The sequence below is a fragment of the Lepidochelys kempii genome, unplaced genomic scaffold (genome assembly GCF_965140265.1).
Source record: "Lepidochelys kempii isolate rLepKem1 unplaced genomic scaffold, rLepKem1.hap2 scaffold_37, whole genome shotgun sequence".
Classification (NCBI taxonomy): domain Eukaryota; kingdom Metazoa; phylum Chordata; order Testudines; family Cheloniidae; genus Lepidochelys; species Lepidochelys kempii.
In genome coordinates this window covers 1,431,696-1,444,497 of record NW_027333638.1, presented here as the reverse complement: position 1 = coordinate 1,444,497, position 12,802 = coordinate 1,431,696, and the positions used below count along the sequence as shown (strand labels likewise).

Here is a 12,802-nt window from a genome sequence, read left to right as displayed (position 1 = left end):
TCCACACGACATGCGGTTCAAAGCAACGGATACTTTGAGAAACCTGCTGGGTGAAGCAGGCCTTTTCCAAACTGACATTGGCCCAAATTCTGCCTCAGTTCAGCTGGATTGGGACACGTCTGTGTCAAAGGAGTGGTTCACACCTGATTTGCCCAGAGACATCAGAGGAGGGGTAGTTAGATATAGGATAAGTAGGAATCAACAACAATGAAGTTAAATATAAAGGTGAAAGACCCTCACCTTGCAGGTCAACAAGCCTGTTCTGTTCTTTCCATCCAATGCATCTGGCACTGGTCGCTCTCAGGTAGCACACTGGGCTTGACGGACCATTGGTCTGACCCAGTCTATGACCTGTCGTGCGTTCTTATGTAAGCCCTCTGCGGCCTTGTCTACACGGGCAAGTTTCTGCACAGGAAAGCAGCTTTCTGTGGTGTAACTCCCGAGGTGCGCACGCAGATTTCGTGATGCATGATAGAAAGGGGCCATGACAGGGACACACTGCCGTGCGGGGTCAAAGTAAAGGAGCTGTGACACGCCTACCACAAGGTGCAGGAGGCAAACTGCTGCTCCATATTGGGGGCTAACTAACCCCAGCATCACGGCAAGAATCTACCTAGCAGCTGGAGAAAAAATATGTATGAGAGTCAAAGACACCCCCACATGACCTGTATCTTCCCCAATCTCAACACCTGGAAGATTGTCTGGAAGACTCAGAATTTGAACTGCGGAGATTGGTCCCAGGCTGAGAGGGAATTCAGTCTGTGTATTAAGAACTCAACATTGCCTGGAGCAACCAGTGAGTGAGAAAAGCTGTTTGATCCAATTCTTGCTTAGTATATTCAAATTAGAGTGTAGACTGAGAGTCTATTTTCATTTGTTATGTAACCACTTTTGACCTCTGTGACCAACAGTTAGACTCAGTTAAAATCTAACTTTCTGTAGTTAATAAACTTATTTTAATATTTTATACTTACTCCTGAGTTTGTCCAAAGTGTTTGGGAAAGTTGCTCACATGACAAAGGCTGGTGCATGTCCCCTTTATTTTTGATGAAGTGGCGAACTAATTAATGAGCTTACACTTTTCAAGAGAAGGCCATGAGCCGTGTAAGATGGTACATTTCTGAGGTGCAAGGCTGAGAGCTGGGGAGATATGCTGGTGTCTCTATATAATTGAGGAGTGGCTTATAGAGCATTCATGCAACTTAGCTGGGTGCTTTGCTACATGTTGTTGGCCAAATGATCATAGAATCCTAGGATATCGGGGTTGGAAGGGACCTCAGGAGGTATCTAGTCCAACCCCCTGCCCAAAGGAGGACCAATCCCCAACTAAATCATCCCAGCCAGGGCTTTGTCAAGCCTGATCTTAAAAACTTCTAAGGAAGGAGATTCCACCACCTCCCGAGGAAACCCATTCCAGTGTTTCACCACCCTCCTAGTGAAAAAGTTTCTCCTAATATCCAAGCTAAATCTCCCCCACTGCAACTTCACCATTACTCCTTGTCCTGTCATCTGCTGTCACTGAGAATAGTCTAGATCCGTCCTTTTTGGATCCACCTTCATTTAGTTCAAAGCAGCTATGACATCCCCCCTCATTCTTCTCTTCCGTAGACTAAACAATCCCAGTTCCCTCAGCCTCTCCTCATAAGACATGTGTTCCAGACCCCGAATCATTTTTGTTGCCCTTCACTGGACTCTCTCCAATTTCTCCACATCCTTCTTGTAGTGTGGGGCCCAAAACTGGACACAGTACTCCAGATGAGGCCTCACCAGTGTCGAATAGAGGGGAACGATCACATCCCTCGATCTGCTGGCAATGCCCCTACTTATACAGCCCAAAATGCCATTGGCCTTCTTGGCAACAAGGGCACACTGTTGACTCATATCCAGCTTCTCATCCACTGTCACCCCAGGTCCTTCTCTGCAGAACTGCTGCCGAGCCATTCGGTCCCTAGTTTGTAGCGGTACATTGGATTCTTCCATCCTAAGTGCAGGACTCTGCACTTGTCCTTTGTTGAACCTCCTCAGATTTCTTTTGGCCCAATCCTCCAATTTGTCTAGGGCCCTTTGTATCCTACCCTACCCTCCAGCGTATCTACCTCTCCTCCCAGTTTAGTGTCATCCGCAAACTTGCTGAGGGTGCAATCCACACCATCCTCCAGATCATTAATGAAGATATTGAACAAAACTGGCCCCAGGACCGACCCTTGGGGCACTCCGCTAGATACCGATTGCTAACTAGACATGGAGCCATTGATCACTACCCGTTGAGCCTGACAATCTAGCCAACTTTCTACCCACCTTGTAGTGCATCCATCCAGCTCATACTTCTTTAACTTGCTGACAAGCATACTGTGGGAGACCGTGTCAAAAGCTTTGCTAAAGTCAATTAATAACACGTCTAATGCTTTCCCTTCATCCACAGAACCAGTTATCTCATCATAAAAGGCAATTAGATTAGTCAGGCATGACTTTCCCTTGGTGAATCCATGCTGACTGTTCCTGATCACTTTCCTCTCCTCGAAGTGCTTCAGAATTGATTCCTTGAGGACCTGCGCCATGATTTTTCCGGGGACTGAGGTGAGGCTGACTGGCCTGTAGTTCCCCGGATCCTTCTTCTTCCCTTTTTTAAAGATTGGCACTATATTAGCCTTTTTCCAGTCTTCCAGGACTTCCCCCGTTCGCCATGAGTTTTCAAAGATAATGGCCAATGGCTCTGCAATCACATCCACCAATTCCTTTAGCACTCTCGGATGCAACGCATCCGGCCCCATGGACTTGTGCACGTCCAGCTTTTCTAAATAGTCCCGAACCACTTCTTTCTCCACAGAGGGCTGGCCACCTCTGCCCCATGCTGTGCTGCCCAGTGCAGTCGTCTGGGAGCTGACCTCGTGAAGACAGAGGCAAAAAAATCATTGATTACATTAGCTTTTTCCACCTCCTCTGTCACTAGGTTGCCTCCTTCATTCAGTAAGGGGCCCACACTTTCCTTGGCTTTCTTCTTGTTGCCAACATACCTGAAGAAACCCTTCTTGTTACTCTTAACATCTCTCGCTAGCTACAACTCCAGGTGTGATTTAGCCTTTTTGATTTCATTCCTACATGCCCGAGCAATATTTTTATACTCATCCCTGGTCATTTGTCCAATCTTCCACTTCTTGTAAGCCTCTTTTTTGTGTTTAAGATCAGCAAGGATTTCACTGTTAAGCCAAGCTGGTCGCCTGCCATATTTACTATTCTTTATACACATCGGGATGGTTTGTCTCTGTAACCACAATAAGGATTCTGTAAAGTACATCCAGCTCTCCTGGACTCCTTTCCCCCTCATGTTATTCTCCCAGGGGATCCTGCCCATCAGTTCCCAGAAGGAGTCAAAGTCTGCTTTTCTGAAGTCCAGGGTCCGTATTCTGCTGCTTTCCTTTCCTCCTTGTGTCAGGATCCTGAACTCGACCATCTCATGGCCACTGCCTCCTAGGTTCCCATCCACTTTTGCTTCCCCTACTAATTCTTCCCGGTTTGTGAGCAGCAGGTCAAGAAGAGCTCCGCCCCTAGTCGGTTCCTCCAGCACTTGCACCAGGAAATTGTCCCCTACAGTTTCCAAAAACTTCCTGGATTGTCTGTGCACCGCTGTATTGCTCTCCCAGCAGATATCGGGGTGATTGAAGTCCCCCATGAGAACCAGGGCGTGCCATCTTGTAGCTTCTGCGAGTTGCCAGAAGAAAGCCTCATCCACCTCATCCCCCTGGTCCGGTGGTCTATAGGAGACTCCCACCACGACATCACCCTTGTTGCTCACGCTTCTAAACTTAATCTTAAACTTAATCCAGAGACTCTCAGGTTTTTCTGCAGTTTCATACTTGAGCTCTGAGCAGTCATACTGCTCCCTTACATACAGTGCAACTCCCGCACTTTTTCTGGCCTCCCTGTCCTTCCTGAACAGTTTATATCCATCCATGACAGTACTCCAGTCATGTGAGTTATCCCACCAAGTCTCTGTTATTCCAATCACATCATAATTCCTTGACTTTGCCAGGACTTCCAGTTCTCCCTGCTTGTTTCCCAGGCTTTGTGCATTTATGTATAGGCACTTGAGGTAACCCGCTGATTGCCCCTCTTTCTCAGTATGAGGCAGGAGCCCTCCTCTCTCCTGCACTCCTGCTCGTGCTTCCTCCTGGTATCCCACTTACCTCAGGGCTGTGGTCTCCTTCCCCCAGTGAACCTAGTTTAAAGCCCTCCTCACTAGGTTAGCCAGCCTGCTTGCGAAGATGCTCTTCCCTCTCTTCGTAAGGTGGAGCCCGTCTCTTTCTAGCACTCCTCCTTCTTGGAACACTATCCCATAGTCAAAGAATCCAAAGCCGCCTCTCCGGCACCACCTGCATAGCCATTCGTTGACTTCTACAATTCGACGGTCTCTACCCTGGCCTTTTCCTTCCACGGGGAGGATGGACGAGAAGACCAATTGCACCTCAAACTCCTTTATCCTTCTTCCCAGAGCCATGTAGTCCGCAGTGATCCGCTCAAGGTCATTCTTGGCAGTATCATTGGTGCCCACGTGGAGAAGCAGGAAGGGGTAGCGATCCGAGGGCTTGATGAGTCTCGGCAGTCTCTCCGTCACATCATGAATCTTAGCTCCTGACAAGCAGCAGACTTCTCGGTTTTCCCGGTTGGGATGGCAGATAGATGACTCAGTCTCCCTGAGGAGAGAGTCCCGACCACCACCACCCGCCTCCTTCTCTTGGGAGCGGTGGTCGTGGAACCCCCAACCCTAGCACAGTGCATCTCATGCCTTCCAATTGGCGCAGTCTCCTTCTGCTGCCTTCCCTCAGATGTATGATCTGGTCCACTCAGATGCTGAGGTTGTGAGTTCAAGCATCAGCTTTCTTTAAGCAATGGCTTCTGCCATTCATCTTGCCCGTCGGGAAAATACAATTCCGGCTCAGAAGACACCCAGGTTCTCTTCCTCTGCAGAGTGCAGGACAGATTCCACAGATCTACAAGGCTCCATTCTCCACCTGCACCCTGTGTCAGGAGGCATCAAGCAGAGCCCAGAGCACTGCCCATCCTGTGATTCTTGAGCCCCTGACTTCCCCCTCAACCTTTGCTCCCCAAACCACCTTCCTGCACTCCCTCTTGGCTGTGAGACTCAAACCCTGCCTGGCTTTCGATATGTTCATGTGGTTTTTGTCTGTCAGGTTGATGAGCATGTGGGTCCTGTGTGATTTCTGTGGATGCCTTGCATAGTTTTGTGTGCGTGTGTCTGATTTTTGCAGGCAAATTGTTTTTTGCTTCGTATTCTTTTGGTATGTGGTTTTTGTGCTTTCGTCTTGTGTGCTTTTTCTGTATGTTTTGTGTGGCTTTCCCTTATGTACATATGTCTACTGATCAATGGCTCCATGTCTAGTTGGCAGCCGGTATCTAGTGGACTGCCCCAAGAGTCGGTCCTGGGGCCGGTTTTGTTCAATATCTTCATTAATGATCTGGAGGATGGTGTGGATTGCACCTTCAGCAAGTTTGCAGATGACACTAAACTGGGAAGAGTGGTAGATACAGAGGGACCTAGACAAATTGGAGGATTGGGCCAAAAGAAATCTGATGAGGTTCAACAAGGACAAGTGCAGAGTCCTGCACTTAGGACAGAAGAATCCAATGCACCGCTACAGACTAGGGACCGAATGGCTAGGCAGCAGTTCTGCAGAGAAGGACCTAGGGATGACAGTGGACGAGAAGCTGGATATGAGTCAAGAGTGTGCCCTTGTTGCCAAGAAGGCCAATGGCATTTTGGGCTGTATAAGTAGGGGCATTGCCAGCAGACCGAGGGACGTGATCGTTCCCCTCTATTCGACATTGGTGAGGCCTCATCTGGAGTACTGTGTCCAGTTTTGGGCCCCACGCTACAAGAAGGATGTGGAGAAATTGGAGAGAGTCCAGCGAAGGGCAACAAAAATGATTAGGGGACTGGAAGACATGACCTATGAGCAGAGGCTGAGGGAACTGGGATTGTTTAGTCTACAGAAGAGAAGAATGAGGGGGGATTTGATAGCTGCTTTTAGCTACCTGAAAGGTGGATCCAAAGAGGATGGATCTAAACTATTCTCAGTGATAGCACATGACAGGACAAGGAGTAATGGTCTCAAGTTGCAGTGGGGGAGGTTTAGGTTGCATATTAGGAAAAACTTTTTCACTAGGAGGGTGGTGAAACACTGGAATGGGTTACCTCGGGAGGTGGTGGAATCCCCTTCCTTAGAAGTTTTTAAGGTCAGGCTTGACAAAGCCCTGGCTGGGATGATTTAGTTGGGATTGGTCCTGCTCTGGGCAGGGGGTTGGACTAGATGGCCTCCAGAGGTCCCTTCCAACTCTGTTATTCTATGATTCTCTGTGTGCTGTGTGGGTCTGATTTTTGTTAATGCCTACAAGGGGCTGTGCAGTGTGTGATTTTCTCTTTCTCTCTCTGTTTGTATCTTCATGTGTAAATTCACTGGAATGTTTAAAAATATCCACAGCTTTGCCAATTTTCACCAGGAATTTTTCTCAGTCAACAAATTCTCACTTGTTCCCTACCGAAGCGTTCACTCTTGGATGGCATCAAATTAACCTATGAAATTCTGAACTGAAACCTCACCTGCTTTTCAGGGATTCTTCCTTAGACTCAGAGGATCAAGAGCTGGAAAATTCACCTAATTCAGTTTAAAGGCAAAGCTTCACTGAGAGTTGAAATTCCAAGCCCTTGTTTACAAAATGAGAAAAAGAGCCAGGGGAAGTACTTCCTTTTGATTCACAGAATAAAGCGTTTGTCATTTAAGGGTTTGTTTCCCATATTTTAAAACCACAAGGGGTCTTCGTAAACACCCAGTCTGACCTCTTGTCTAGCACGGGCCCGATACCTGCCCCCGAAGAATTCCTTTTCAACTAGAACAGATCAGTTTAAAAAAAAAATAGATCCAATTTTGATTTGAAAATTTCCAGGAATGGAGACTCCACCAGGACTCTGGGTAAGATTTTCAATGGTTAATTCCCTTCCCTGTCAGAAAGCATGCCTTATTTCCAATCTGAATATGTCTAGCTTCACTTCCAGCCATTGGCTCACATTATACATTTGTCTGTTAGATTGAAGAGCCTGTTTGTAAGTATTGTTCCCCATGTAGGTACTTAGGGAGTGAGAGCGTCATCCCCTAAACCTTTTCTGAGCTCTTTGTGACTATCACAGCAAGGCGGGGGTTTTAAGCCTTTCATCCTTCTCATGGCTCTTCTTTCTCCTCTCAAATGTTTCATCCTCCTTCTTGAACTGGGGACCTCAGAACTGGATGAAGTGGGCACAACAAATACAGAGGTAAAAAGACCTTTCGACTCCTAGCTGAGATCCCACTGTTGCTGTATACGTGGCTGACATTCCTTGTTCCTAGATGTACACGCTCCCATTTAGCCTTAGCCGCAGGAAATAGTCATCAGCACCACCTCAGCTCTCCGTTCTGAGATTTACTTCTCACTCCCTAGATGCCAAAATATCTCCTTAGGATTCTAGATGGCTGTCCTCCACTGGCTGGATCAGATGTTCCTGCTTCCCCTCAGTAATCTTCAGATGATCCGTGTTCTCCAGAGCTTACCCTCCCAGACAGGACTGAACAACCTTTGCTTATAACTAGACCACCCGTGACCTCAACTAGGTGCCCTGAATGCACCACTTTTGAATTCCCTCCAAGTTCTAGCATAGAAATGCGAAGCAGTTGGTGTTGTAATGTTACAGGAGAGGCTGAAATGAGGCTATTTCTCATGTAGAAGGCAATGATTGTGTCAGGAAGGGGATTTGAACGCCCACCTGCATATGGAGCCCAGAACACAAATGACGGAAAGACACAGCCTTGAGTTTGACACGTTAGACCACTTGGCCAGCCTGTCACTGTTAGTCAAGCCACTTATCAATCACAGTTTTCTTTAACTTGTTGTGAACTTTCCAGGGAGGTGGAGATGGCATATCTCTTTCAACTTCTAGAGACTTTCTAAAGCACAAGCGATTTTTATATGTCATCTCCCTGCTCCCTTTTTAAGGGAATAAAAGATGATTGCTACCATTCTGAGAAAGTAATGTTGAACCTCAAACTCCTGCCTGGTGGGCCAGACGGCCAAGCAACCAGCACCCACAACTTCTACCACCTTTTGTTTCCAAAATAGCTCAGCCCTCAGTGTGTTGAGCCTTTCTGAAAATCTGGCCAAAATGTTTATTGCCCAAATGGGAGCTGAGTTCTTCTGAAAATCTGGCTCTAGGGGTGGGGGTGAGACCTTCTGAAAATTCTGGCCCATGTGTCTGGAAACTCTAAGAACCTTCAGAACTTTTATCGTGTGCTAGAACCTGATGAGAAAACCTTCCTTCTGTCGAACTCAGCAGAGATTTTCTCATTGACTTACAATCACAGTGTTTCATCTTGATCCCAGATTTAGGTATCAACAAAATGCATTGATTGTATTTTTACAAGCAGTGTGAAACAAACACGCCTAGTTGGACAGAGGGATAGAAGTAGGTCTGCCACTAAACCACATTGCCTTTCATCAGTAGCTACCTGAGCAAGGTAGAAACCAGTGGCCAACAGGTGAAAGGCCCATCGTCTATGCTTAGAACACGACAGCAGCTAGCCCTCAGGAATGGAAGAGGCTAATGGTCAGTTTTGCTGAGATGGTTACTTCCAAAGATTGGTATATAGAGTGGGATGAAAGTTTTTTGAGTGAATATTTTATTTGCTGAAAGAATTTGGTTGACCCCAAATGATATTTTGGTTTTGTTTCAGCAAGAAAACTGACATCTTGGGTCAACGTGAGTGTCTATTACTGTTGTTACAACATTGGTTAGGCTAGCTAGCAAGGGGGAACAAGAATTTGCACCTGTCTCTTTGTGGACAACGAAGTGCACAGTGGAAACATGCCCACATTCTGCTCCTAGTCAATGGGAAGCTTTGATTTTGATATGGTCTCCAAAGCCCTTGCCAAGATCACGTAGAAGATGGGGGAGTCAGGGAAAAACCATCAATTTGTTCAAATTGCAAGAGAAGAATAAATTAAGGTGTTTTGCTGTAAAGTCACTTTTCCCTGACTGGGAATTGAACCCAGGCCGTGGTGGTGAGAGCGCCAAATCCTAACCACTAGACCACCAGGGAGAAGATGGGGCTGTTGTTCTTCTCAGCTGTGCTACACTTCCTTAGGCTATTTTCTCTCCAATTTCTGAAGCTGCTCCTTTGTCCATTCCCTGAGCGGCTAAGAGCAGAGCGGGCAGGAACCCCTGTGCTCAGGGTCACAACCTGAGCCCAACCCAAGCCACTGAAACAAACTCAAATGATGCGTCAGCTTCCTCCACTAGGATCACAGAGCAACACAAAGAAAACCCAGGAGGAACAATCCTCCTCTGCCTTCATTCACCCCATTGCAACCCTCTCAGCAGCCGACCTGGACATTGAGCTGACAGGAACTTTGGCATAGAGAGCAAGGGAGGGAGTTTGCTCTCCCTCGGTGTGAGCTGATTGCATTCTGACTCCATGTAACGGGGCTCTGAGCTTTGCCATCTTCTGAATTCTGTGTCCTCAACAAGCAGCCGAAGTGCTGAACCCCCTGGACCCTTCTGCTGGGAGCATGGGGATTGTACAAGAGCTGCAAGCCCTTTTTACCTCTCCTTGTCCTACTCGGCTTCCCCAGACTTTCCCCACCAATGGTTTCATTAGACTCTGGAGGAATCTAAGTCCCTGCAGGTTTCCCTCACCCACCTTGTAAGGCAAAGAGTGATTCCCTTCTCTGACACTCCTGGGGCCACATTTTCTTTGAGGAGCTTCTCCCCAGGGGGTCTGATGTCCTGCAAAAATGCAAAATCACTTACAGTGGAATTCTCTCCCCAGAACATCTGAGACAATATTGACTTAAACAATTGAACTAACTGTGATCATCCGCCCTTCCTTCAGTTACTTTGGGTTCTGCTGCTGTTCACCATTTCTGAGTGGAGATTTTAAATCACGGCTGTTTCTTTGTTAGCATGTCATGGGCTATTAGCAATAGGAGCAAAAATCACTTTTTGTAGTGGTAAACAGGGTGGCCCATTTCAAACAGTTCTCTGTGAGTTCAATCCTTGAGGGGGCCATTTAGGGATCTGGGGCAAAAATTGGGGATTGGTCCTGCCTTGAGCAGTGGATTGGACTAGATGACCTCCTGAGGTCCCTTCCAACTCTGTGATTCTGTGAAAGGACATGTCAGAGGGCAGGGGACTTGACAAAGCCCTGGCTGGGATGATTTAGTTGGGGTTGGTCCTGCTTTGAGCAGGGGGTTGGACTAGATGACATCCTGAGGTCCCTTCCAACCCTGATCTTCTATGATTTTAAGGCAACCCCCATCTTTTCATGGACTCTGTATATATCTCTTCCTGCTGTATTTTCCACTCCATGCATGTGATGAAGTGGGTTTTAGCCCAGGAAAGATTACACCTAAATAAATTTGTTAGTCTCCAAAGTGCCACAAGTCCTCCTCATTGTTTTTGCTGATACAGACTAACACGGCTACCACTCTGAAAGGAAATCAAGCCACTAGGTAGGCGGAAGAAGAAGCGGAGAGGGATGCGGTGGGGTAAATGAAAGCAGAGGAGGATTGTTCCTCTTTTGTGTTCCTCTTGGGATTCTGATGGAGGAACCTAAATCGTAATTTGAGCTTGTTTCAATGCTTTTCCTTGAGCTCAGGTTATGAGCACAGGGGTTCCTTCACTCTCTGTTCCTGTCCCCTCTGAAATGGGGAATGGACCATTTCATAGAATATCAGGGTTGGAAGGGATTTCTTTAACTGGAGAGTAAGTAGCCTTAGAAAGCATAGAGGAGCTGAACCAAAAAACCCTACCTTACCCCCCCTTATGGTCTACTGCAGGGATAGTCAACTATTTTTTGTCAAGGTCCAAAATCTCTGTCAAGATATGATCAAGGTCCAGACTCCAGAGAAAATAATTTTATTTACTTATTATTATGATTTTTAAAAAGATTTCAGGGTCCATTAAAAATTTCTGGCTGTCTAGAGTTGGCCCATGGTACACCTGTTGAGTACCCTTGGTCTACTGGTTAGGAGTCTCCTTGATGCTGCCTTGGTTCCATCCTCAGTCAGGGAAAGAAACTTCTCGACACAATTCTCCATTCAGTCTTCACTGCAAATTAAAAAAAACCTCAGAACTTTCACCCCAATAGCTTGTTATCTGGCCGTTTTCTGCCCTGTCCTGTATAAACACCAAAAGGGGCCTTTTTAAAAACCAAAGACTTTGAGATGGGGGCGAACTGGCTGACTCCAGCTGCCTATCTCTATTCACTTGTGTGCTGAATTGAATGAATCTCTTTGGATACACAGCAATCGTGAAGCATAAATCTGCTTCAGTGGATATAGTAGAAGCGATATTGCCTAAATAACACCTGGCTTTTTTCAAAACCAGCAATAGCCACGAGAGGTCCCAGAATCATCTGAGATTGCCTCCAGCTGACAAAGGGCCCATTTTTCAACTAGGAATTCAACTTCTTTGTTCCCTTTTCTCTGCTTTGAGTCTCTTTCCGCTTGTCTCAGGTAGTGTGGCGAGCAAACGCGCAGGTGGGTGAGATAATATCTTTCACTGGGCCAGCTTCTGTTGGGGACAAAGACAAGCTTTTCTGGGACCTGCATGGCTACAACTACATAGCAAATGCTCATAAGACATGAATTAGTTCTTCTTTCACACTGGAATGCATCACTTTTGGTGTGACACCAAGAAATTATTTATTAGCCCGTATAACCGTTTCTTCTCCACATGTTGAGATTATCTTTTGACTGTAATGCCATCCTGTATTAAAATTCCAAATGGTCAATTAGCAAGCACCAAAATAAAGAACAGCCAATTATTAATCTGCCTCACCCCTAGCCTTGCCCAGGATCTCTGCATTGGTTTAGAAAATATTTTCACATAGATATTTGCAAATTGGGAAGTTTTAAACTGTGTCAGCTTCCGTCTAGAAAGAGAGAGTGGTAAGCTAAATTGTTCCAACACAGATTTCCCCATCTATGTGAGAGAAAGAATTAGAAAGAAGTAAGGAAAGTGAATCCAAGGTAAATGATTCTGACCTTTCCTTTGAAATGCTCGGTGCAATAAATCAGTGAATATTCCCATAAGTAAACTCCTGTAAGTGACAGAAAGGAGGGCATGGAAAAAGGCTGTCAAATGTTGTGTTAAACTTTAATTCATGAGCAAAATTGTGTGGCCATTAAATTACAACCCTAAAATATCGTAAAAGGAAAGAAAAAGGAACAAAAAGTGTGGGAAATACGGGTGTATTTCAGCAAAGGACTTGGAATGGAGGAAGACCAAAAGTGATCAGTCGGGGGAAAAGGCACTGTTTTTGCCTAGTTTTAAGTCAGGGATATTTTGCGTGTCAAGCAAACTTGATAACCACCACACTACAGTACAATCCATTGCAGAAACCAGTTTTGCCCAGCTTTGGATGTCCCCTTCTAAGGCTTTCTCAGCTGCCAGTGTATATCCGCTCCCTCAGTTCCCCTTTGAAGAACAGGACAACAAAGAACTTACTTTCCAAACTCAGACAGGCATCAGAAAAGCTGCAATGTCTCATCCAATTTGCCCTTCTCACAATGAGGCCAAAACGCAGGCAAATCTCGTAAGCAAGAAACCTCACATCCACTCCACTTCTCCATGGACATTTCCCTGCCAGCTCCTCGGGAGCAACCAACAAGACAAGAAACCAAAATGCAGTAAAATCAAGGGCACGTTTCCCACCACAGGTTTCACTGACTGCGAAGGGTCATGTAGAAATGTTTTGCC

The 12,802-nt window shown here is 46.3% G+C and overlaps 1 protein-coding gene and 1 non-coding gene across 2 annotated transcripts in view; one reads left to right on the top strand and one right to left on the bottom strand.

Moving 5' to 3' along the window:
- The window catches only part of LOC140904593 (uncharacterized), a 261,339-nt gene that overhangs the window by 154,113 nt on the left and 94,424 nt on the right, over positions 1-12,802 (top strand). The gene's annotated exons all lie outside the window — the stretch shown is intronic.
- Positions 9,069-9,140, bottom strand: TRNAE-CUC (transfer RNA glutamic acid (anticodon CUC)). The gene has a single exon. It is a non-coding gene; the product is annotated as a tRNA-Glu (tRNA).